This window comes from Hyperolius riggenbachi, chromosome 5, assembly GCF_040937935.1.
Source record: "Hyperolius riggenbachi isolate aHypRig1 chromosome 5, aHypRig1.pri, whole genome shotgun sequence".
Lineage (NCBI taxonomy): Eukaryota > Metazoa > Chordata > Amphibia > Anura > Hyperoliidae > Hyperolius > Hyperolius riggenbachi.
This window is the reverse complement of record NC_090650.1, coordinates 270,871,540-270,895,453: the sequence shown is the minus strand read 5'-3', so window position 1 is coordinate 270,895,453 and position 23,914 is coordinate 270,871,540. Positions and strand designations below refer to the sequence as shown.

General features: G+C 45.6%; 1 long non-coding RNA gene across 1 annotated transcript; it reads left to right on the top strand.

Annotated features, from left to right (window-relative positions):
- The first annotated feature begins 4,370 nt into the window (after positions 1-4,370).
- Positions 4,371-23,643, top strand: LOC137517651 (uncharacterized). Its single transcript, XR_011020609.1, has 3 exons — positions 4,371-4,414; positions 22,460-22,591; positions 22,856-23,643. It is a non-coding gene; the product is annotated as an uncharacterized lncRNA (long non-coding RNA).
- Positions 23,644-23,914: the final 271 nt, after the last annotated feature.

Here is a 23,914-nt window from a genome sequence, read left to right as displayed (position 1 = left end):
GTTAAACTGCCAGGGACGCAACTTTGTCTCCCAGGACCCCCTTCCTACATTCAGCTTCCTCCCCCCTCCCCCTCCTGTGTCTTGGCAGCAGAGCCGCATCATCCACAAGGCAAAGCTAGGCAGTTGCCTAGGACCTAGGGCATGGAGAGAGTCTAATGTCCTGGTGGATGCTAGCTCCCACCAAACCCACTAAAAAAAAGCCAGGTGATAATTAGCGGATGGCAAAAACTGCTTCCTTGCCTAGGGCCCCATTTTATCTTAACCAGTTTCTGTTTGACAGGGCCTTTCTCCTCCTCCTCCAGACCTATAAATCAGCGTGATTAAGAGGTAAGTCCCGGCTGTCACTGCCACCATGCTGATCTCCGGGTCTGGATGAAAAATGCCAGGGTAGCACAGAAAGGTGGCCTGGTGAAGTAAGAAAGTATTTCAGCGCCCCCCCCCCCCCCCCCCTTCCCCCACGATTGCAGGTGCTGCTACCCCATAGTTACACTACTGTGCACTGCCAACACTATTATATGGGCACATTCACATCTTTTCATTGTGAAGGACCACATTATCATAACACATTTTCTACAATGCATTTCTGGATAATGTGTGCAATAATGAGCACATTACATAGCAATTCTTCATGCTATGAAAAACCAGAAAACCGATTATCAAAAGAATTGCACGTATGCACAGATGCAGCTGCACATGCACACAATGACATACTAAGCCACTGTCCTCACTAAGCTGCCGCCCACAGTCTATGCATACTTACAACCTTTGGTTAGTATGTAGGATAACTTGCAAGCTAGTGTACCCCGAGACATGACATAGTGTCTGATTTATACTTACCTGGGCCTCACGCCAGCCCCAGGTGGACCATGGGCTCCATGCCATCCTAAAAAAAAGTTTCACTTACCTGGGGCTTGTACCAGCCCTTTGCAGCCATCCTGTGCCCGTGCAGCCACTGGAAGTCGGCAGGCTACTGCGTCTGCGCAGCTCCTAACCCGCGGCGGGTGACCAGAGCATCAGCCAAAACTGTAACATTCCAGCCACTGCCAACCTCACCAGCATCAAAACATGGCGTAGATTTCAATTTGCGTTGTCCTTAAATGGTTAAATGTGTAAACTGTAGAGTATGTGTTGCATTATAGCACAACATAGTGTAAACTAAGGGCCCTTTTACACTTAGGGCTTGATTCACAAAAGGGTGCTAACACAGTTAGCACTCCTAAAAGCTTTGGACATGCAAACTAGGGTGCTAAGTAGTTTGCACGTAAAAAAGCTGTTACTGATCGCGCGTTAAATTGGTTCGCCTGAAACGTCGCACCGTTCGTGTGTAAAGTAGCTTTTCAGGCTATTTTGCACGTGAACGGTGAGCACCTTTGCGCGTGGAAACGCTAGCGCGCATATTAGTGTGTGAAGTGCCCGCTTTCGCGTCCTAAGTGCCTTTTCACTGGTGTGCTAACATTTAGCACCCTTTAGTGACTCGAGGCCTTAAAGGGATATTTAAAGTAGTGTTGTCCGGATCATGAACGATTCGGATCTCTCTTTTGTGAGTCAAATCATCCGGATCATCAAAATGAACGATTAGGATCACAAAGGGGGTGGAGCCAGGAGTGGCACGCCCCCCCCCCCCCCTCTCTCTCAGCGGGCAGGGGGGGGGGGGGGGTCCTGGAAGCAGAACAAAGATGAATCGCTCAGTTGGAGGGGAGCCAGTCTTGCAGGGACAGGTACATGAGAGAGAGGGGACATGGGTGCCACTGTCAGATATGTGTAGAGCACACGTACTGGCTATAATGTGCTGCTGATTTTAGGCTGTCTGTTCCATAGTGCAGTGCTGCATAGTGAACAAATGGGAAAGTTTTGGCTCAGAAGCACAGCTCAGTAACTTTGCAGACAGCGTGCTGGCAGTGGGCTAGAATGACAGGGCAGGCACTGTGATTGCAGTGCACTATGAACCTCCTGCACTCTGCTCTAAACAGCTGCACTTCACTTCTCCATAAATTTATGATGTGTTCGAGGTGAGAAAAGGGGGATGCTTTCCTTCACTGTGAGACGTTAGCATTCAAAGTATACAGATGCACATATAGGTGTAATATATTGAAAGCTATTGTATGATTGCAACATGTGGGTAATGTGTGCAATAAAACATTTCTCTCTGCTCACCCCTCTTCGCCCACCTCCTCCCTTCTCTGTCCGCTCCCTGCCCTCTGTCTATCTTCTCCCCTTCTCTGTCTGTCCACCCCTCTCCCCTTCTCTGTCCACTGCAGGGAAAGTCCTGTCCTGCTAGTCATTTCACCCCCGAATGCTTCCCTAGTAAAAATGATTCGAGATTCGGATCAAAGATCCGGATCTTTTCAATGATCCGATTCGAATCATCCGAATCATTGAAAAGATCCGAACTTCCCATCTTATTTAAAGGAGTCACCAAGCAACTAATGCTACCCAGAGTACTACTTACCCGGGGCTTCCTCCAGCCCCTGGTCCCTGACGGTGCGCAGGATGACCTCCAGGTCGTCCACTACTGCGCATGTGCGAGCCTCCACGTGGTCCAGAGTGTACTGTGCAGGCGCAGTAGTTCTGCGCCTGCGCAGTACGTTCTGGACCACGTGGAGGTGATTGACAGCGGCGTTCACACAGGCGCAGTAGAGGACTTCTGGCGAGGCACTGTTGGGGACTGGGACAGAGAGAGAGAGAGTGAAGTTGCGCTGAGTGACATAGCGGTTGCCAGGGGTTGGAGGAAGCCACGGGTAAGTAGTACTCTGGCTAGCATCAGTTGCTTGATGACTCCTTTAAGCCGGCTAAAAAAAAATAGATTCACTTACCTGGGGCTTCTACCAGCCCTCTGCAGCCGACCTGTGCCCTCGCAGCCACTCACTGATGCTCCAGTCTCTAACTGTCCCCTAGAGGGGCTCACAATCTAGTCCCTAACATAGTCATTTGTCTATGTATTATGTAGTGGATGTATCATAGTCTAGGGCCAATTTTAGGGGGAAGCCAATTAACTTATCTGTGTTTTTTGGGATGTGAGAGGAAACCAGAGTGCCCGGAGGAAACCCACACAAACACGGGGAGAATATACAAACTCCTTGCAGATGTTGACCTGGCAGGGATGCTGCCATGCGCATTTTGGCAGTGCGTATAGTGTGCAACATGAAAGAACGGTAGAAGGGCATAGACAGCCCTTCTACCGTTCCCATCATATGCGCTGTGCAGCAGTACGATGCGCTATCGCACTGCTGCATGCATTTTCCGGAATCGCAGCGCAGATCCCATTCACTGTAGTGAATGGGATCTGCAGTGCAGTGCATAGTAGCGCAGATGGCGTGCGATCGTACGGGTTGCGTTCCAATCACACAGCCATCTGCGCTGAATGATCTGAAGAGGGCTAAGTGTAAAAGGACCCTTCATACTAATTTTCAATTATGGCATTGTTTTTAAAATGTTATGCAGGCAAAGCGCCTCTATAGAAGCTCCAGGAAATGTTTTTACTTTTTGCGACTACGATAGTACTATTCTTTGATAAGAGAATATTCTTCATTTAACTATAGCTACGAAAGTAATTTATTTATACAGACTGCTGAATCCTCAATGTGTATATACGGCGGCTCAATTTACCCTATTACGTTTTAAGCGTGTGCACTTATTTCCTTTTATCCCTACCAGCCTTCAGCCTATTCTTCCCAATTACTAGTGATGCGAATCGCGAGCCGTTCCTAAGGGCTCGTTTCCACTAGTGCGGCGTGCGTCTCGTAGACGCACGCCGGCACTGAGCGGGTGGGCGGGATCGCAGGCGATTCCCATCAGCCGTGCCATGCACGGCTATGGGAATCGCAGCCTCCGCCGCGAATTCTGTGGGGGTTTCCGGCCGAATCGCTACTGCAAGCGATTCGGCCGGCGGCGCCGTTGTCCCCTATGGCAGAGTTTCCCCGCGCGATTTGCCTGCGGGGAAACTCTGCGGATTCGCGGCCGTTTCCGCGAGAGTGGAAACGGGCCCTCACACCGCTATCTCAGGTCTGCTCTGCGCTGCCGCTTTGCGTTAGCCGTGTTGTCAGCCAATCACTCTCTGCCTGTAGCAGTGCGCCGGCCGGTGGTTGGATAGTAGCGCTGCTGTGACTGGTTGCTGTAGACAGAGGGCAGATTACTGCCAGACGGGGCGGGGTTATCTTATATCGAGGGGATTGCCTTGCTTCGGAATGCTTGGCAGTGTCGTGTTACCTGGGGACGTGTGAGGGGTGGGGGAGTAAGGAGCAGCGGTGCTGCTATATAGAGTTGGGTTGGTTGCTTGTTGCACAGCGGCGAATTGTTGGCTTGTCACTTGAAGGCAGCAGGGGGTGTGCTGCATCACGTGTCTGGCATGTACGTGTGTGCTGCTGAGCGGTTAGCGGAGTGCCATCTCAGGACAGGCTCGCTGGGGTAGTGTGAGGTCAGGCAGGCTGCCTGTAATCCGAGCGAGCACATAGCTCACTCAATGCTCAGTTATCAGCCTACTGTACTGCTTTCTTATAATAAGCAGCACCTTGTGACCCGCGATCATCACGAGGCAGATACCCGAGCTCATCCATGCGAGCAGGGCCGCAGGCTGTAGCTACTCATATTCATTCGCTGTGAAAGGATTCTTTGTCACAAGTTCATTTTATGGAAATAGAACGTTTTTTTGCAGATTTGCTATTGCAATGGTTAAAGTGAACCTTAACCCTGGTACATAAAAAAAAGTTTAACTTACCCGGGGCTTCCCCAAGCCCATGCAAGTGCCCTCGCCACTCCTCAAGTGTCCTCCGGTCTCCGCCGTGGGTTATTTTCGTTTTTGGCCGACAGAGTTAGACTCTAGCCACACATATTCTTCTTCGCTTTCACTCCGTCAAGCACGTCCTGCGCAGGCATATTGCTGCGCAGGCATGTTGCGCCTGCGCAGGACACGCTTCGTGGTGGCAAGGAGAAGAATACTCGTGGCAGGAGTCCAACCCTAAGTCGGCCGAAAACGAAACTAACCCACGGCTGAGACTGGAGGAGCGGCGAGGGCACAGGAGGGTTGCAGGGGGCTTGGGGAAGCCCCGGGTAATCTAAAACATTTTTATGTACCAGGGTTAAGGTTCACCTTAAGGTGGCCATACATCAGGCAATTCACCATCCAATTCCATTATAATTGAATTGAATGAAAATCGGTGCTGGCAAGTGCATGCCCCAATCGACGATGCAACCAATTTCGGGGCAAAATTGGTCAGACATTGCAGAATGCTGGGTACCCGGCAGTAATGGCAAGAGACATTGAGATGAGCTACAAAATCCCAGACGCCCCCCCCCCCCCCAATGGTCAATGTGCGCCCTGTCAATGTCCCCCCCCCCCCCCCCCCCGGGCCCAGTGCACTATACATTTCCTGTCCTTGTATGCCACTGGCTCTGAGATCCGTCCGTTGTCCATAAACTCTCCCCACGTGGTTGTTGGCACACAATGATCGTGTGTGATGTGCACATGCACCCACGCTACTCCGGCAACCACATGGGGCGCGTGTATGAACAAAGGATGGATCCCGGAGCCAGCGGCTGATGCAGACAGACAATGTATAGTGCACTGGGCACTGGTGGGGGGGGGGGGATTCATATTGACCATTATTGGAGACAGTGGCGGATGCAGCATCACAAGGCCGATTTGAAATTGTTCAGGATTTTGCCCGTGGTATATGGGCAGGCAACAGATCTCTTTTTGATCAGTGAGATCTGTCTCTCGATCTGCCTAAACATCGTTTGATCTATGGCCACTTTTAGGCTCAGTTTCACATGACACAAAAAAACTTGGATTGGAAACAGATTTTATGTTAATGGTTTCCGTTCAAACATGACAGATTGCCTAGGTTGCCAGCCAGTGGAACACAAATCCGACCTGCATGATTTTTCCAGATGAGTGAATATGTTTCCCATAGAAGCCTAAGGTGGAGTGTATCCCTCTATCGACTGCAAACCGACCACCAGAATTGTAAACTGCACTGTCTGCTCTGGTTGGCTGTTGGAGAGTCGGTTTTCTATGTAAAGTCAGCTACCTATAGATTTTTTGCTTCCTGATAAAATATATGTGCTCCTCTATTGAAAAACTGCTACCTATAAATATGTGGTAGTTGGAATTATTGTCCCCTTGCCCACTCCTTGGGCAGCGAACTCCGTCCTTGTTTCCCTTGGACAACTTTTTATTCTAACTCTACGTCCACTTGGTTAGTGGATATTGTACACCAGGACCCTCGTACACTCACTGGGCTTCAGGATGGAAGTTACTCAGCAAGGGAAGCAGAATTTTAAAAGAAGAAATAGACTGTAAGCAGCGAGCACTCACTGCGCGAAGGACTGCTGGGAAGTAATTTATTTGTGGAAGCTGAAAATCCATGTACGGTAATACTGGTTTAAAGGAACCCTAAGCACTCCATAAAACCACAAAGTGCACTTACCTGGGGCTACCTCCAGCCCCCCCCCCCCCTCCCCAAGGTTCCCCGGGGTCTTCTTGGCTTGTCTCCCGATCAGGGCAGTTTCTAGGCTAAAATGCACTCAGGGCGAGGGTGTAAAAATTGCGCCAGCTATAGGTCCCCCCAGTATAGGTAGCCAGGCATAGCTGCCCCAGTGTAATTACCCCCAGTATAGGTTAAACAGGTAGGAGCCTCCAGTATAGGTAACCAGTATAGTTGCCCCCAGTATAGGTAAGATAGGCAGGTGCCTCCGATATAGGTCAGATAGGTAGGTGCCCTCAGTACAGATTAGCAAGTAGGGTGCCTCCAATATAGGTGGCCAGAATAGTTGCCCCTGTCATAGGTTAGATAGGTAGGTGCCCCCAGTATAGGTTAGTTAGGTAGGTGCCTCCAATATACGTAGCCAGTATAGTCACCACCAGTATAGGCTAGCTAGGAAGTAGAGCAGCCTTTCTCAACCTTTTTTGGGCCGGGGAACTCTTAAAGGGGAACTGAAGTAAGAGGTATACAGAGGCTGCCGTATTTATTTCCTTTTAATCAATACTAGTTGCCTGGCAGCCCTGCTGGTCTATTTCGCTGCAGTAGTCTGAAACACCTAATCTGTAGTCTGAAACACCTAATCTTAAAGTCTGAAACACCTAATCTGCCGCATGCTTGTTCAGGGGCTATGGCTAATAGTATTATAGGCAGGGCTGCCAGGCAACTGGTATTGCTTAAAAGGAAATAAAGATGGCAGCCTCCATACCACTCTCTCTTCAGTTCCCCTTTAAAGTTTTTTTTCAAATCTCAGGGAACCCCTGCATGAAAATGATGCAGAGAAACATCGCCATTTTGATTGCAAACTTAAAACGTTTACTAATTAGCATTCTATCACCACTAATATCACGTACAAACAATGTAGCACATATACATTGCACCAATCTACTACCAAAGCAAATACAGTAATCATTTCACATAATAAATGCATTAATCACACCTGTATACAATGTGGCAATCACTGCACATATAAATTGCACCAATCTACTACCAAAGCAAATGCAGTAATCCTCTCACATAATAAGTGCATTAATCATACCCGTATACAATGTGGCAATCACCCCACATATAAATTGCACCAATCTACTAGCATAGCAAATGCAGTAATCAACTCACATAATAAATGCATTAATCATCACCCCGTATACAATGTGGCAATCACTGCACATATAAATTGCACCAATCAACTACTATAGCACACACATGAAATTCAGCAATTACCCCACATAAAATGCAGTAGTAGGCATATATGCAGTGCATTCATCCCACATAAAAAAAATCATTGATGTTATTGATACTACCCAGTATAAGGTAGGCAGAAATAAGGGCCCCCAATATAGGTAACTAGACATAGGTGTTCCCAGTATAGATAGGGATAGGGGCCTCCAGTACAGGTAATTTGGCATAGGGTTTCCCAGTATAGGTAAGCAGGAATAAGGATCCCCAGTATACAGTAGGTAACTAGGCATAGGTGCTCCCAGTATAGGTAAGGAGGAATAGGGGCCTCCAGTATAGGTAACTAGGCATAAGTGTTCCCTGGGTAGGCAGGAATAGGGGCCTCCAGTATAAGTAACTAGGCATAGGTGTTCCCTGGGTAGGCTAGCAGGAATAGGGGCCACCAGTATAGGTAACTAGGCATAGGTGCTCCCTGGGTAGGTAAGCAATAATAGGGGCCTCCAGTATTGGTAACTAGGCATAGGTGTTCCCTGAGTAGGCAGGAATAGGGGCCTCCAGAAAAGGTATAGGTAGGCATAGGTAACCCCAGTAAAGTTGCCCCCAGTCTCTGTGCGGCTGCATGGGACTCCGGTGGCCAGCTATCACCCCCCTGCATGCTGACACGCTCCCCCGCCGGCATAAACATAAAGTACATACTCACCACCAGCTGCCTCTGTCATCTCTTCATCCTCAATCTCAGCCATCGCCTTCGCATCCCCGCTGCCTCCAGTCCACACGATGTCCCTGCGTCAGCCATGCTCGCTCTCTCTCACGCAACATTGAAGGACGCAAAAACTGCCCAATGAGAGAGCAGACTCTGCTTTCTCATTGGGCGGTTTTCGCACCCTTCAATGCTTGCTTAGCAGAATGATGCGCCACGGATGAATCAATCCGCCCGCCACATCAGCGGACTAGTGGGACTATTTTGTCCCATGGAAGGGGAAAGTGGAACCAATTTGTCCCGAAGAAGAGGCAAAATGTCGCGGAATCCCTGAGGGATCCTCACGGAACCCCAGGGTTCCGCGGAACCCCGGTTGAAGAACGCTGAAGTAGAGTGTGTATACCACGGCTATGCAGAGGAAGAGACCAGTAGCAAGTAATCGGTGAATGGAACGCAGGGAGCACTGTATACAGGAGTTGCTGTATACAGTGCTTCCTGCTGTGCTCACTCTGCAGCGGAGGGGGAGCACGGAGGGCAGCCCAGGGAGGGAAAGGTTGGGCCACCCTCTCCACAGCTGCGGCTCCCCCTCCATCACGGCGCCCCCCTCAGCGCTCAGGGCGGCCGCACACCCCTAGAAACGGGGCTGCTCCCCATCCCGCTGGGGCTCCATTAATCGCCAACCTCAGCCTGAAGTCGCCCATGCGTGCCCCCGCTGTGCACAGGGGCTACGAGGAGCTCTAGGAAGCCCCAGGTAAATGCAAATTGCGATTTTGTGGAGAGCAGAGGGTCGCTTTAACCACTTCCTAACCGCCAAGAGGCAGGAGAAAGTGGGCACGTGCCCCACACTGCAGCACCCGCAAGTTTCTCCCAATTGTTTTCCCTGCAATTAGAATCATTCTTAAACGTCCGATTTGAACTGAAAAGTGCAAAAACGGGATGTTTTAAAACGTCCGTTTTGCAGCAAGTGGTTAAGTGTGAACCGAGCCTTAGCTTTGGGCCCACTAGGAAAGTTTTCAGAGTGTTTTGCAATCTTCAGCGAATAGCTAAATTTTTTGCAGATGTACTAACTTCAATGGCAGTGATTCCACAGATGCTATTTGATTTACCCAAATTGCAATTGTGGTGCCTGATTTTTTTTTTTAAGCAATTGTGCTTCTGTACATAGCATAGGATTATTGCAAAATTCGTTTTTCAAACGTACAAAGCTATTTTGCCGAATTTTATTACACCAAACCACTTGCTGTACCCAGAAACCCTTGTAAAATCCTGTTTGTGATGGAGAAAGGAAAGTAAGGTGTGCATCTACTGACTGAATCTACAGACTTCAGAGGTAACAGCTGGACAGAAGAGGGCCGCATTGTGCAGGAATGGCTGCCAAAGGGTAGTACTTTTATACTTCACTGTTTGTACTTTAGCCAAACACAAGTTTCTGTGGCTACCAACCATTTATTTCAAAGCACAACTCTTTTCAGCTCCACAGCAATGAAAATGCATTTTAGGGCTGGTGGACACCAGGAGCGCTTCTGAACGTTTTTAAAAATGCTAGCGCTGTGAAAAGCACTTGGCTAATGTGACCCCAGCCGCGTGCTCGCTCGTCTGCGTGCGTGCGGATCGATTACCGCTCGTCCCCGCCGGCACTTCCTTATCAGCGCTCGATTCCCTGCTATTGTCCGCCGGCGGGGATCGAGCGGGCGGAGGTCGAGCGGCTTGATCGGGCCAGCTGAATATTATCAGCTGGCCGGATCACCTGGTCGATACACGGTACAGAAACGTACCGTGTATCCCCAGCATTACAAGCTCCCTGCAGGGGAAGCTGGACGCATCCGAACTGGAGATAACATTATCTTGTGTTTACTTAATTGTATCAAGTGAGGAATGTAAACATTCTCTGACAATTCAGACACTCCAGAACACAGACAGATACTCAGAAGCGTACGAGAGGAATCGCCGTCGGGAGACTTGGGCGCAGGATACAGCCGGTATGGCTTATCCTGCTCAAGTTACCGGCAACGTTAAATACTATTCCCCCTCCAGGCCGCCATGGATGGTGGGGATGAAATAATTGCTGGAGGCCGAATTATAGTGTTTTATAAGTAACTTTAGCTCCGTCTTCTGACGGCGCTGAAGTTACTCAGTGTGCACCGCTATAGCTGTAATTCCTATTGCGGCCTATGGTGGCTCCGTCTGCGCCCAAATCTCCTGCGCTGGAATGAAAGTGTTCGTACTCAGAAAGCATTTCTGGGTACATTACAATATGAATACACCAGTTATGAATAAAATGCAATGTCAGCTCTCAGTGCAAAAAAAAAATGTACTTTGGGAACTTGTAATTTCTAAATGAATAATAATATTTATGCACAAAAGCAAATATGATAACCGTATGGGATATAAAAAGTAGGAAAACATGTTTTTATTGAATATTATGTCAGAGTTTTATACTGCTTTAAATTCAAAATCGCTTAGTGGCACTCTATAGCAATTCAGTTGCGACTTCGATTTGGAAACAGATGCAGCACCTGAGTGGAAATATGCCCTTTATCAGAAAATAAGATATATTCCATTTGGAGAATTTAAACTAACTACTGTATTTTAATTAGCGTTAAGTCCAGCAATTGAAAAACATAAATAAGATTTCTAAGACAATAACACTATACCGACTGTGAGACCAAAAACCCACTAGGAGCGATTTTCTGAGCACTTTGCGATTTGAAAACTCTTGGTAATGTAATGCTATGGGTGTAATCCCACTTGAGCGATGGGATTTTATAAAAATCCCCCATAGCATTAAATTAGTAAGAGCTTTTTCAAAACACTAGCGATTAGAAATCGCTCCTAGTGGGTTTCTGGCCTGAATCATGGAGGAAGTTTGTTTGTGTGTTGGGAGATTCTTGCTGGGTCTGTGCAGAGGATAATAAAATCTTTAGACATTCTGGAGTGAAATATACTGCCAATTATTAGAAAGCCCTGCCTCCAGTTGCAAGGCATGGATCTTCCAACAGGACAGTGACCAAACACACAGCTAAGAGCACCCAGGAATGGCTAAAAACTAAAAATGTTGGACTGTTCTGAGTTGGCCTTCTGTGAATTCTATTGAATGGCCATACAAAGAACTAGCATTTAGTCTGGATAAGGCTTCCATCAAATTTGACACAGTTGGAGCAGTTTCCTTAGGCCCCGTTCACACTGCACGCGTTTCCAGCCGCGTTTTGGAAACGCGTGCAGGTGGCCGACACGCACGACATCAGACATTGCATAGAGTGCAATGTCTGATGTTCACACTGCATGCGTTCCGGACCTGTGCGGTCCGGGAACGCATGCTGCATGCATTTTTTGCCAAAACACATGGCTGTCCCATTCACTTTTCAGTGATGGGATCAGCCACGCAACGCATACAAACGCGGATGGCGTGCGTTCGTACGCGTTGTGTTCCGTGTGCGTGCCCGTCCGCGTTTGTAATGTGAACGGGGCCTTAAAAGGGTTCTTTCACAAAAAAAGTAGGCAGTTAAAAAATGTGACAGATGACAGGTTTTGAGCCAGTCCATCTTTTTAAGGGGGATTCTCAGGGCTTTCTTTGTTTTCAACAGCATTTCCTGAACAGCAGTTTAACTGCCAAAATAGCAAGATACCAGCCGGCCTCCCTAATCACTTGCACACTATTATGTCAGTTAAATTTTGCAACTGTTGTTCAGGAAATGCTGTTGAAAACAAAGAAAGCCCTGAGAATCCCCCTTAAAAAGATGGACTGGCCCAAAACCTGTCATCTGTCACATTTTTTAACTGCCTACTTTTTTCGCGAAAGAACTCCTTTAACCACTTCAGCCTTCAGTCATTTTCACTTTATGCATCCGAGCAATTATTACCTCCCATTCATTAGCCTATAACTTTATCACTACTTATCACAATGAACTGATCTATATCTTGTTTTTTCCGCCACCAATTAGGCTTTCTTTGGGTGGTACATTTTGCTAAGAGCCACTTTACTGTAAATGCATTTTAACAGGAAGCATAAGAAAAAACTGAAACAATTCATTATTTCTCAGTTTTCAGCCATTATAGTTTTAAAATAATACATGCTTCCATAATTAAAACTCACGTATTGTATTTGCCCATTTGTCCCGGTTATTACACCGTTTAAATTATGTCCCTATCACAATGTATGGCGACAATATTTTATTTGGAAATAAAGGTGCATTTTTTCCGTTTTGCAGCCATCACTATTTACAAGTTTAAAATAAAAATAAAAAAATAGAAATATGTCGTCTTTACACTGATATTTAAAAAGTTTAGACCCTTAGGTAAGTATTTACATGTTTGTTTGTTTTTATTGTAATTTTTTTGTTTTTTCATATTAACCACTTCAGGATCACAGGTATTTTCCCTTAAAAACCAAAACAACTTTCACATTTCAGCGCTCCTCCCATTCATTAAGGGATAACTTTATTGTTACTTATCACACTGAAATTATCTATATATAGTTTTTTTTCGCCACAAATTATGCTTTCTTTGGGTGGTAGTTTTTGCTATGAATTATTTTATTTTATATGCATTGTAAAAGGAATAATAAGGAAAACAAGAAAAAAAATGATTATTTCTCAGTTTTCAGCCATTATAGTTTTAAAATAAAATGTGCTTTGGTACATAAAACCCACACATTTTATTTGCCCATTTGTCTTATTACAACATTTAAATTGTGTCCCTAGTACAATGTATGGTGATAATATTATATCTGGAAATAAAGGAGCATTTTTCCATTTAGGGATTTTTAATACTTTTTCACTTATTACAAGAACTTTTTTTGCAAAATTAACAGTGATATACTCTCATGACATCCGTATTAGAAAAATCCCTAAGGTAACTATTTATGTAAAAAAATTAAATGATGTAATTTTTTTAACAAGTGTTTTATTTCTATAACTGTGGGGCAGGGTTGGAAGGGGTTAAAAGTAATAAAAAAAAAATAATAATAATAAACTTTCTATGTAAAACAGTATAGTGGCATAAATAGGTGTATTTTACTTTTTGGCCACAAGATGATGCTACTGAGACCGTGTTTCTATTAATAGAACACGGCCGAACACGGAAGTGTCAGGTATGAGAGCTTGTGTGACATTTACAAGCTCTCCGAAGACACGGGAATGGTAATCGGGATTGAGAATCAAAAGATTCTCACATCTTTATCACAGATGGAGGGGGCTGCGATGGTGGATCGACGGTAAACAGTGTGGGGATCGTGAACGCGACGGTAAGGCAACAGTACGCATATCTAATCCCCTGATCCGCACGTGTAGTTTAAAGGGGCGTGGATATGCGTACCAAGGATCTTAAAGTGGCTAAACATTTTATTTGGGTATTGTAACGATTGTGGGATATCTCCGTGTTCAGCGCACAAAGATGTGCGCTGACACTGCGGAGGTCCTCCACAAGCGTGTCAAGATACTAGAACCCAGCTTTTGGTGCAAGCACCAGTAGAGGGAAATTCCTGTCGGCAGAGGGCGCTGGGGAGCGCAGAGGAACCAATCCCCTGCACCTCCACAAATGCCAGACAGGAATTGCACGAATCGCAGAACGCAATCGCAAGAGAAGCGATTGCGAATGAGAACGAGCAAAGGGACAGGTTGTATGTGTGTGCGCCAATCTAGTCGCCACCCAGCGACCGCGCACACACAACAGCAGGTGCGAAACAGAAACGCAACCGCCAAGAACGGCGATTGCCAGAAGTGACACAAGGCAGATCAGAACAGAATACGAGGATAGCAAAGGCACAGCAACTCATACAATGAGAAGATACGGAAAATAATAAACGCTAGCTAACCGCGAACACCGCACTCATTCGAAACAGTGCACACGGTTATGCGCGGTCTCCACGTGATAAGCACAATAGAGACAAGCACGCCTAACTAACCATCAACAGACAAACACGAAACAAAGAACGTAAACGCTTGATTAACGGTTACCTCACCGAGCCTACAGCAAGCGCCCGTATCAGACAAGACAGACAAACGAGAAACAGGAACTAGGCAGAAAGGATCCACCGCTCTTCCGCCAGAGCAAGTGTGATCCAAGCAGGAACACCGATCAGAAAGATCCACAGCCGCTAACGCTAGCGGCTAGTGCGATCTAAACAAGACAGATCAGATGAGGTAGCCGGTAGCAACCGCTGCTCCAGCTTACACTCCAGGAACTCAGATCAGAAGGATCCACAGCCGCTACCGCTAGAGGCTAGTGCGATCCAAACAAGACAGAACGATTCGCTATCAACCGCCGCTGGTGACAGCGCAATCGCGACAGACAAGACAGGACAGAATAGGCAGTACAAATTATACACAAACTGACTGCACTAACTAGGAATGCAAGGAGCACTCCCCAAGAATTAACTATACTAAGATAGCAGTGGCTGACACTCCAGGTGAGTCCAGCAGGAACAAACCTCTATGAGCAGCGAAGCATTGTGGGACACACATAGTACTTATAGTACACGCCTCCAATGAATGTGGCCAGGCAATTTGCATGACAACGTATGCAAATTCCTCAGCAAGCACAAGCTGCAAAACTGACAGAAGGTCTTCTTTCCAGAGTCCTGCAGCATGCAGACCTGAATAATGATCAAAAGGCTGCGGATCGTTACAGGTATTTTTGGGAGGGCCGGATGTAAACAGTAATTTTTTATGTCAATATGTGTTGATTTTTTTAAAAAAATTTTTTAATTTTGTTGTAGTTTTACTTTTTGGCTACAAGATGGCAGCCATGAGTTTGTTTACATGACGTCACTCTTAGCATAACATATACGCTTAGAGGGATGCATGGGGACGCAAGAGCCAGAAAAAGCGAAGCTTCCGAGAGAAGCTGTCGCTTTTTTTGCAGGGGAGAGGAATCGATCATCGGGCACCATGGCCCGATTGATTGATTCCTGGGATAATAATCCGTGGCCGGGAGCACACGTGCACACGCGCGATCGGCCGCGGTAGCACGCATGGCCTCCTGGATGTACCTGCTACGTCCAGGAGGCTGAAATGGTTATAGTGGATCCAAGATGAACTATTACTCATTGCATAATTGTGTTCCTTTACTATTGTTTATAGGGCATTCCTCAAGCCAAATACTTTTTTGTTTTTATTTTAATACTCTAATTCCCTATAAACGAAGCAAGCCATGCCCAGAGAGTGGGTGAAATATTGTTCATTTGCAGCGATTGCCTTTAACCCTCCTGGCGATTTATGAAAATCCGCCAGGGGGCAGCAAAGCCGTTTAAAAAAAAAAAAAAAAAATTTCATATAGCAAGACCTTGTCTCGCTACATGATAGCCGCTGGAGAACGGGATTTCCTGGAGGGCTTCCCCCGTCGCCATGGCGACGGGCGGGATGACGTCATCGACGTCGTGACGTCAAAGGGAACTCCGATCCACCCCACAGCGCTGCCTGGCATTGATTGGCCAGGCAGCGCACGGGGTCTGGGGGCGGCTGCGGCGCGACGGTTAGCGGCGAATCGACGGGTAGCGGCGGCGATTGGATTGCACACGCAGCTGGCAAAGTGCTAGCAGCGTGTAGCAAAAAAAAAATTATGCAAATCGGCCCAGCGGGGCCTGAGCGGTGCCTTCCGGCGGCATAGCCCGAGCTCAGCTCGGGCTTACCGCCAGGAAAGTTAAAATGGAATAAAACTGACATAACATTCAATAAAAATGTGTTTTTTCTCCTTTTTATTACCAATTCAGTTACCATATTTGCTTTTGTGCACGGGTAATATAGCCTGTTTAAAAATTACATGGTCCCAAAGTACAGTTTATCTGCCCTGAAAGCTGCCATTGCATTTTATTAATATATTTTAATATATTAATACAGCAGCTATCTAGTGAAAATGTCTTATCTGTCTCTGCTTGTCAGCTCAGTACAGTTTCATTTCACTTCCCTGGCTGGCTGTAACTAATTGTAACAACAGTGAAATGTAACATAAGATAATGCGGATATGGATCAAAAGCTGAAGGAGCTTGCCACACAGAACAAAGTGCTGTATTTAAAGGGAAACCGATGTGAGGGTGATATGGAGGCTGCCATATTTATTTTCTTTTAAACAATACCAGTTGCCTGGCAGTCCTGATCCTGTGTCTCTTATACTTTTAGCCACAGACCCTGAACAAGCATATGCAGATCAGGTGACTCAGGTTTTACTGGATTAGCCATATGCTTATTACTGGGTTTTGACACAGACACTATATACAGTGGCTTGCAAAAGTATTCGGCCCCATTGAAGTTTTTCACAAACAAAGTGGTGCACACGTGAGAAGTGGAACGAAAATCATACATGATTCCAAACATTTTTTACAAATCAATAACTGCAAAGTGGGGTGTGCGTAATTATTCAGCCCCCTGAGTCAATACTTTGTAGAACCACCTTTTGCTACAATTACAGCTGCCAGTCTTTTAGGGTATGTCTCTACCAGCTTTGCACATCTAGAGACTGAAATCCTTGCCCATTCTTCTTTGCAAAACAGCTCCAGCTCAGTCAGATTAGATGGACAGCATTTGTGAACAGCAGTTTTCAGATCTTGCCACAGATTCTCGATTGGATTTAGATCTGGACCTTGACTGGGCTATTCTAACACATGGATATGTTTTGTTTTAAACCATTCTATTGTTGCCCTGGCTTTATGCTTAGGGTCGTTGTCCTGCTGGAAGGTGAACCTCGCTCCAGTCTCAAGTCTTTTGCAGACTCCAAGAAGTTTTTGTAACGATTGTGGAATTCTCTCCGTGATCAGCGCACAGGGCGTGCGCTGACATTGCAGAAATCCTTCACAAGCGTATAATTTGAGGGAACCCAGCAAAAGGTGCAACGCACCTGTAGAGGGAAATTCCTGTCGGCAGGTGGAGCTGTAGAGTGCAGAGGAACAGCTCCTCTGCCATGCCACAGATGCCAGACAGGAATTGCACGAAGGGAAGAAACGCAGGGCAAGATAGCCCTGAAAGAGAGAGAGCAAAGCGACAGAGGGTATGTGTGTCCACCAATCTAGTCGCCACTCTGCGACGATGAACACACAACCATGAAGATAAGGTGAGAAGACAATCGCAGGAGATGGCGATTGCTAACAGCGACACAAGACAGAATAAGCACAGAGGAGGAATGTATGTGTGTGCACCAATCTAGTCGCCAACCTGCGACGGTGGACACACAACAAAGGAAACCGAGTGAGAACGCAATCGCCTGAGAAGCGATTGCGAAAGAGATTGAGCAAAGGGACAGATTGTATGTGTGTGCACCAAACTAGTCGCCAACCCGCGACGGTGCATACACAACAGCAGATATGAAGTAGGAACGCAATCGCGGGAGAGGCGATTGCCAGAGGTGAGACAAGGCTACAGCAAGGCAGAGCACGAGAGTAGCAAAGGCACAGCAAATCATACAATGAGAAGATAAGGAAAATAACAAACGCTAACTAAACGCGAACACCGCACTCATTCGCAACAGCGAACGCGTTTTCTGCGCGGTCTCCGCGTGTTAAGCACAACAGAGACAAGCACGCCTAACTAACCACCGACAGACAAACATGGAACAGAGGACATGAGCGCTTGCTTAACGGTTACCTCACCGAGCCTCCAGCAAGCGTTCGTAGCAGACAAGACGGATACACGAAAACAGGAATAAGTGAGAGATACGATCCACTGCTCTTTCCGCCAGAGCGAGTGCGATCTAAGTATAGAAACAGAGCGAGCTGGATCCACTGCTCTTTCTGCCACAGCAAGAGAGTTGCAGACCAGAAGGATCCACAGCACTAGCGCAAGGCGAGTGCGATCCAGGCAAGACAGATCAGAAGGGGCTACCAGTAACAACCGCTGTTCCGGTTAGCACCCAGACACACACAACGATTTCCTGTCGACCACCGCTGGGACAGGACAATCGCAACAGACAAACAAACAGATATGCAATCCTAACTGCACTAGGGAACCTGCCTAGTGCAGTCCCAGGAATTACTCTAAGCTAATCTTTAAACAATGAGCAAGGCTGACACTCCAGGAGTGTTTCACAGGACAAACCCTTATGACCAGCCAAGGTCTGTGATATCACATGGTATTTATAGTACAAACCTCCAGAGGATGTGGCTAGGAAATTTGCATGACCAACGTATGCAAATTCCCCAGCAGCAGCAAGCTGCAAAACTGACAAAAGGTCTCTCTTCCAGAGACCTGCAGAATGCAGACCTGAACAGTGGTCAAAAGCTGAGCGGATCATTACAGTTTTCTTCCAAGATTGCCCTGTATTTGGCTCCATCCATCTTCCCATCAACTCTGACCAGCTTCCCTGTCCCTGCTGAAGAGAAGCACCCCAAAGCATGATGCTGCCACCACCAGTGGGGATGGTGTGTTCAGAGTTATACACACATAGCGCTTTGCATTTTGGCCAAAACGTTCCATTTTTGTCTCATCTGACCAGTGCACCTTCTTCCACATGTTTGCTGTGTCCCCCACATGGCTTGTGGTAAACTGCAAACGGGACTTCTTATGCTTTTCTGTTAACAATGGCTGTCTTCTTGCCACTCTTCCATAAAGGCCAACTTTGTGCAGTGCACGACTAATAGTTGTCCTATCGACAGATTCCCCCACCTGAGCTGTAGATTTCTGCAGCTCGTCCAGAGTCACCATGGGCCTCTTGACTGCATTTCTGATCAGCGCTCTCCTTGTTCGGCCTGTGAGTTTAGGTGGACTGCCTTGTCTTGGTAGGTTTACAGTTGTGCCATACTCCTTCCATTTCTGAATGATCGCTTGAACAGTACTCCGTGGGATGTTCAAGGCTTTGGAAATCTTTTTGCAGCCTAAGCCTGCTTTAAATTTCTCAATAACTTTATCCCTGACCTGTCTGGTGTGTTCTTTGGACTTCATGGTGTTGTTGCTCCCAATATTCTCTTAGACAACCTCCGAGGCCGTCACAGAGCAGCTGTATTTGTACTGATATTAGATTACACACAGGTGCACTCTATTTAGCCATTAGCACTCATCAGGCAATGTCTATGGGCAACTGACTGCACTCAGACCAAAGGGGGCTGAATAATTATGCACATCACACTTTGCAGTTATTGATTTGTAAAAAATGTTTGGAATCATATATGATTTTCGTTCCACTTCTCAATTGTACACCACTTTGTATTAGTCTTTCACATGGAATTCCAATAAAATTGTTTCATGTTTGTGGCAGTAATGTGACAAAATGTGGAAAACTTCAAGGGGGCCGAATACTTTTGCAAGCCACTGTATGCCATATCAACAGGACTGCAAGACAACTGGCATTGTTTATAAAGAAATAAATATTGCAGCCTCCTTTTCTCTCTCACCTCGGTTGCCCTTTAACTGTTTGAATGCTGTTCTGCTACACTTTGTTTTTGTGATAGAAGATTTAAGCCTGTAAATCATTTTTTTTGAGCAAAGAAGAAATGCTGAGTTTCAGACCTTGTAAAGGCTAAGTTCACATTATGTGCATTACATTTTACATGTGTATATAATGCAGCACACTCACTGCTTGTTAAAGGGACTCCAAGCACCTCTCATGGGCATGCCTTTAAGACAGACGACTTTCAACAAAGTCATGCTATCACCCCTCTGGAGGAGCCTCTTGCAATGACCATGCGTGTCACTTCCTCTTCCTGCTTCATTCAGTGATGCACTTCTCGAACGAAAACAATTTGGTGTAGAACGGCGATTCAGACATCAGATGAAAGAGGAGAGTACAAGCTATGGAATGGTATGCATCTTTAAGTACTTTGCTGTACTGGTCGGAGTCTTAAAGGCATGCCCATGAGAGGTGCTCGGAGTCCCTTTAAAACATGCACAATAATTTCACTATGTGGACAACGAGTATACGTTATCCAGAAATGCACTGTAGGATACTAAAGTCTGTTTTAACCCAGCAATTGGAACATGCCCATACAATTACAGTGGGTTGCAAAAGTATTCAGCCCCCTTGAAGTTTTCCACATTTTGTCACATTACTGCCACAAACATGAATCAATTTTATTGGAATTTCACGTGAAAGACCAATACAAAGTGGTGTACATGTGAGAAGTGGAACAAAAATCATACATCATTCCAAACATTTTTTACAAATAAATAACTGCAAAGTGGGGTGTGTGTAATTATTCGGCCCTCTGAGTCAATACTTTGTAGAACCACCTTTTGCTGCAATTACTGCTGACAGTCTTTTAGGGTATATCTCTACCAGCTTTGCACATCTAGAGACTGAAAGCCTTGCCCATTCTTCTTTGCAAAACAGCTCCAGCTCAGTCAGATAAGATGGGCAGCGTCTGTGAACAGCAGTTTTCAGATCTTGCCACAGATTCTCAATTGGATTTAGATCTGGACTTTGACGAGGCCATTCTAACACATAGATATGTTTTGTTTTAAACCATTCCATTGTTGCCCTGGCTTTATGTTTAGGGTCATTGTCCTGCTGGAAGGTGAACATCCGCCCCAGTCTCAAGTCTTTTGCAGTCTCCAAGAGGTTTTCTTCCAAGTTTGCCCTGTATTTGGCTCCATCCATGTTCCCATCAACTCTGACCAGCTTCCCTGTCCCTGCTGAAGAGATGCACCTCTCGAGCATGATGCTGCCACCACCATATTTGACAGTGGGGATGGTGTGTTCAGAGTGATGTGCAGTGTTAGTTTTCAGCCACACATAGCGTTTTGTATTTTGGCCAAAAAGTTACATTTTGGTCTCATCTGACCAGAGCACCTTCTTCCACATGTTTGCTGTGTCCCCCACATGGCTTGTGGCAAACTGCAAACGGGACTTCTTATGCTTTTCTGTTAACAATGGCTTTCTTCTTGTCACTCTTCCATAAAGGCAAACTTGGTGCAGTGCAAGACTAATAGTTGTCCTGTTGACAGATTTGCCCACCTGAGCTGTAGATCTCTGCAGCTCGTCCAGAGTCACCATGGGCCTCTTGACTGCATTTCTGATCAGCGTTCTCCTTGTTCGGCCTGTGAGTTTAGGTGGATGGCCTTGTCTTGGTAGGTTTACAGTTGTGCCATACTGCTTCCATTTCTGAATGATCGCTTGAACAGTGCTCCGTGGGATGTTCAATGCTTTGGAAATCTTTTTGTAGCCTAAGCCTGCTTTAAATTTCTCAATAACTTGATCCCTGACCTGTCTTGTGTGTTCTTTGGACGTTACGGTGTTGTTGCTCCCAATATTCTCTTAGACAACCTCTGAGGCCCTCACAGAGCAGCTGTATTTGTACTGACATCAGATTACACACAGGTGCACTCTATTTAGTCATTAGCACTCATCAGGCAATGTCTATAGGCAACTGACTGCACTAAGATCAAAGGGGGCCGAATAATTATGCACACACCACTTTGCAGTTATTTATTTGTAAAAAATGTTTGGAATCATGTATGATTTTCGTTCCACTTCTCATGTGTACACCACTTTATGTTGGTCTTTAATGTGGAATTCCAATAAAATTGATTCATGTTTGTGGCAGTAATGTGACAAAATGTGGAAAACTTCAAGGGGGCCGAATACTTTTGCAACCCACTGTATATGGGCAAAGAGTTCACATGCAGTGCGCGCTTACCACAAACTCGCCCTCAAGGTTGTGCTGTGCAGCATTAGGTGTAGGGTCCATCATTTTTGTCTGTACCAATTTCATTTGCATAACTATTATCTGAAATATTCTTAAAAATCAAAACTCTAAAGCAATATTTTACCTTTGCTAATTTGCAAATAGACATTGATGAGCGCTAATTTAGCCTTGTCAGTTTTCCTGCCTAATCATTATGTTATAAGGTACAACTTGCTAGTACCAGGTTGGTCCATTTATGCCTTGATTGTTTATAAGATTGATTCTACATGTTGGAAACAATCTTCAAGGATTTTGATTTGATTGCTGAAGCTTTGTCTGCTGCATATCCATGATATAAAACTCCAATGTTGCCACATCCCAAAGGTGCTCTATTGGATTGAGATCTGGTAACCTTGGAGGCCATTAGAGTACAGAGAACTCATTGGCCCCATGAAATCACAAACATTTGTCTGTTCTTTTAAAACAGGGTGGGTAAGAGATTGTATTACCTATCTATTTCAATTAACATAACTAATGTAACTTAATGACATTATGTTTGTTTAGGCTGAAGTTCCTTTTTAAGTGTATGTCCATCATAGACTAAAGCCAACGTTGGGGAGAGCCAATAAAGTTATCTGTATGTTTTTGGGAAGTGGGAAGAAACTGGAGTACCCAGAGGAAACCCCTGCAAACATGGTAAGAATATATAAATTCCATGCAGGTTCTAACCAAGGACCCAGTGCTGCAAGGCAAGAGTGCTATCCTCATGTCACTGCGCTCTACTTTAGCAGTTCCTGGTTTTTGTAAGAGCTCTAGCTTGAGAGGCAGTGCATATCTGTTTTTGATGATGACACAATTTAACAGCGCCACGGAATATGTTGGCACTTTCTAAATCAATAATAATAACTCCCAATGCTGAATGCAAGGTCTCATGATTTGTTTTTTTTTTTTTTTTTCCAGATACCTGCTTCTGGAATTTCTGCCCCAGGAAGTGGAGGAAGTGGCTCAATGAGACAAGCATAAAGCCTTAGAGTTGGAAATTTGTTTAACCCATTCAACTGATATTATTACTAAATCTGGAGGAAAGGAGAAATGATCTGAGGAGGACTGAGATGGCTGTAGGACAGAGATTGTTCTAGTCTTTACCCTGAGGTTTCCTTTGGCAGTTGCAGAAGAAATGTCCTGGATTGACACAACTGAGACAGTGTTTTCCCTGCCGAGGAAGCTGACATTTCTCTGGGATAAGAGAAGGCTAGGCCAAGCTGTATGGGTTCACAATCATCACCTGTGGTGGGAGCTGAGTTTGGAACCAAAGAGCATGAAGGAGTGAGAGCCTAAACACATCTGTGCTCTTCTGTCTGACTTTCAGCATTAGTTTGCTCAGGCACTGAGTGATGGTGGTTTCCAGGTCAAATGAGAAGCTCCTGCTGGTTCCAGGTGCTGCTCCCTCTTGACAGCAACCAGTCTACAAGGATAGTTTCATTTCTTCCTGTAATGTGTCAGGAACCTCTACTTGAGCTAGCTTGTACTTTAATTGTTCATTTAAACTGGGTTAAAACTCTATCATAACATTCAATAAAAGTGTGTTTTCCTACTTTGTATTACCCATACAGTTACCATATTTGCTTTTGTGCACAAGTAATATTATCTGTTTACAATTTTCAAGTTCCCAAAGTACAGTTTGTCTGCTCTGAAAGCTGCCATTGCATGTTATTGCATAGCTGCTGTATTTATATATTAAAATCTATCTAGTGATCATTTCTCAGCTGTCTCTGCCTTTACTATGTGTGGCAGCTCAGTTCCAGCATGCTTTGAAGGTTTACATTACTTTGGGAGCTACAATTAGTAAACAAAAGATAAGACATCACATCCTTGGATGTGGCCAGAAGCTGCCCACTAAAAAAAAAGTTCTATGTTAACGGTTTGAATGCTGTTCTGCTACCATTTTTTGTGTGACCATAGGCTTTATGGTGTTAATTCTTTAGAGCAAAGAAGACATGCTGAGTTTCATACCATTTT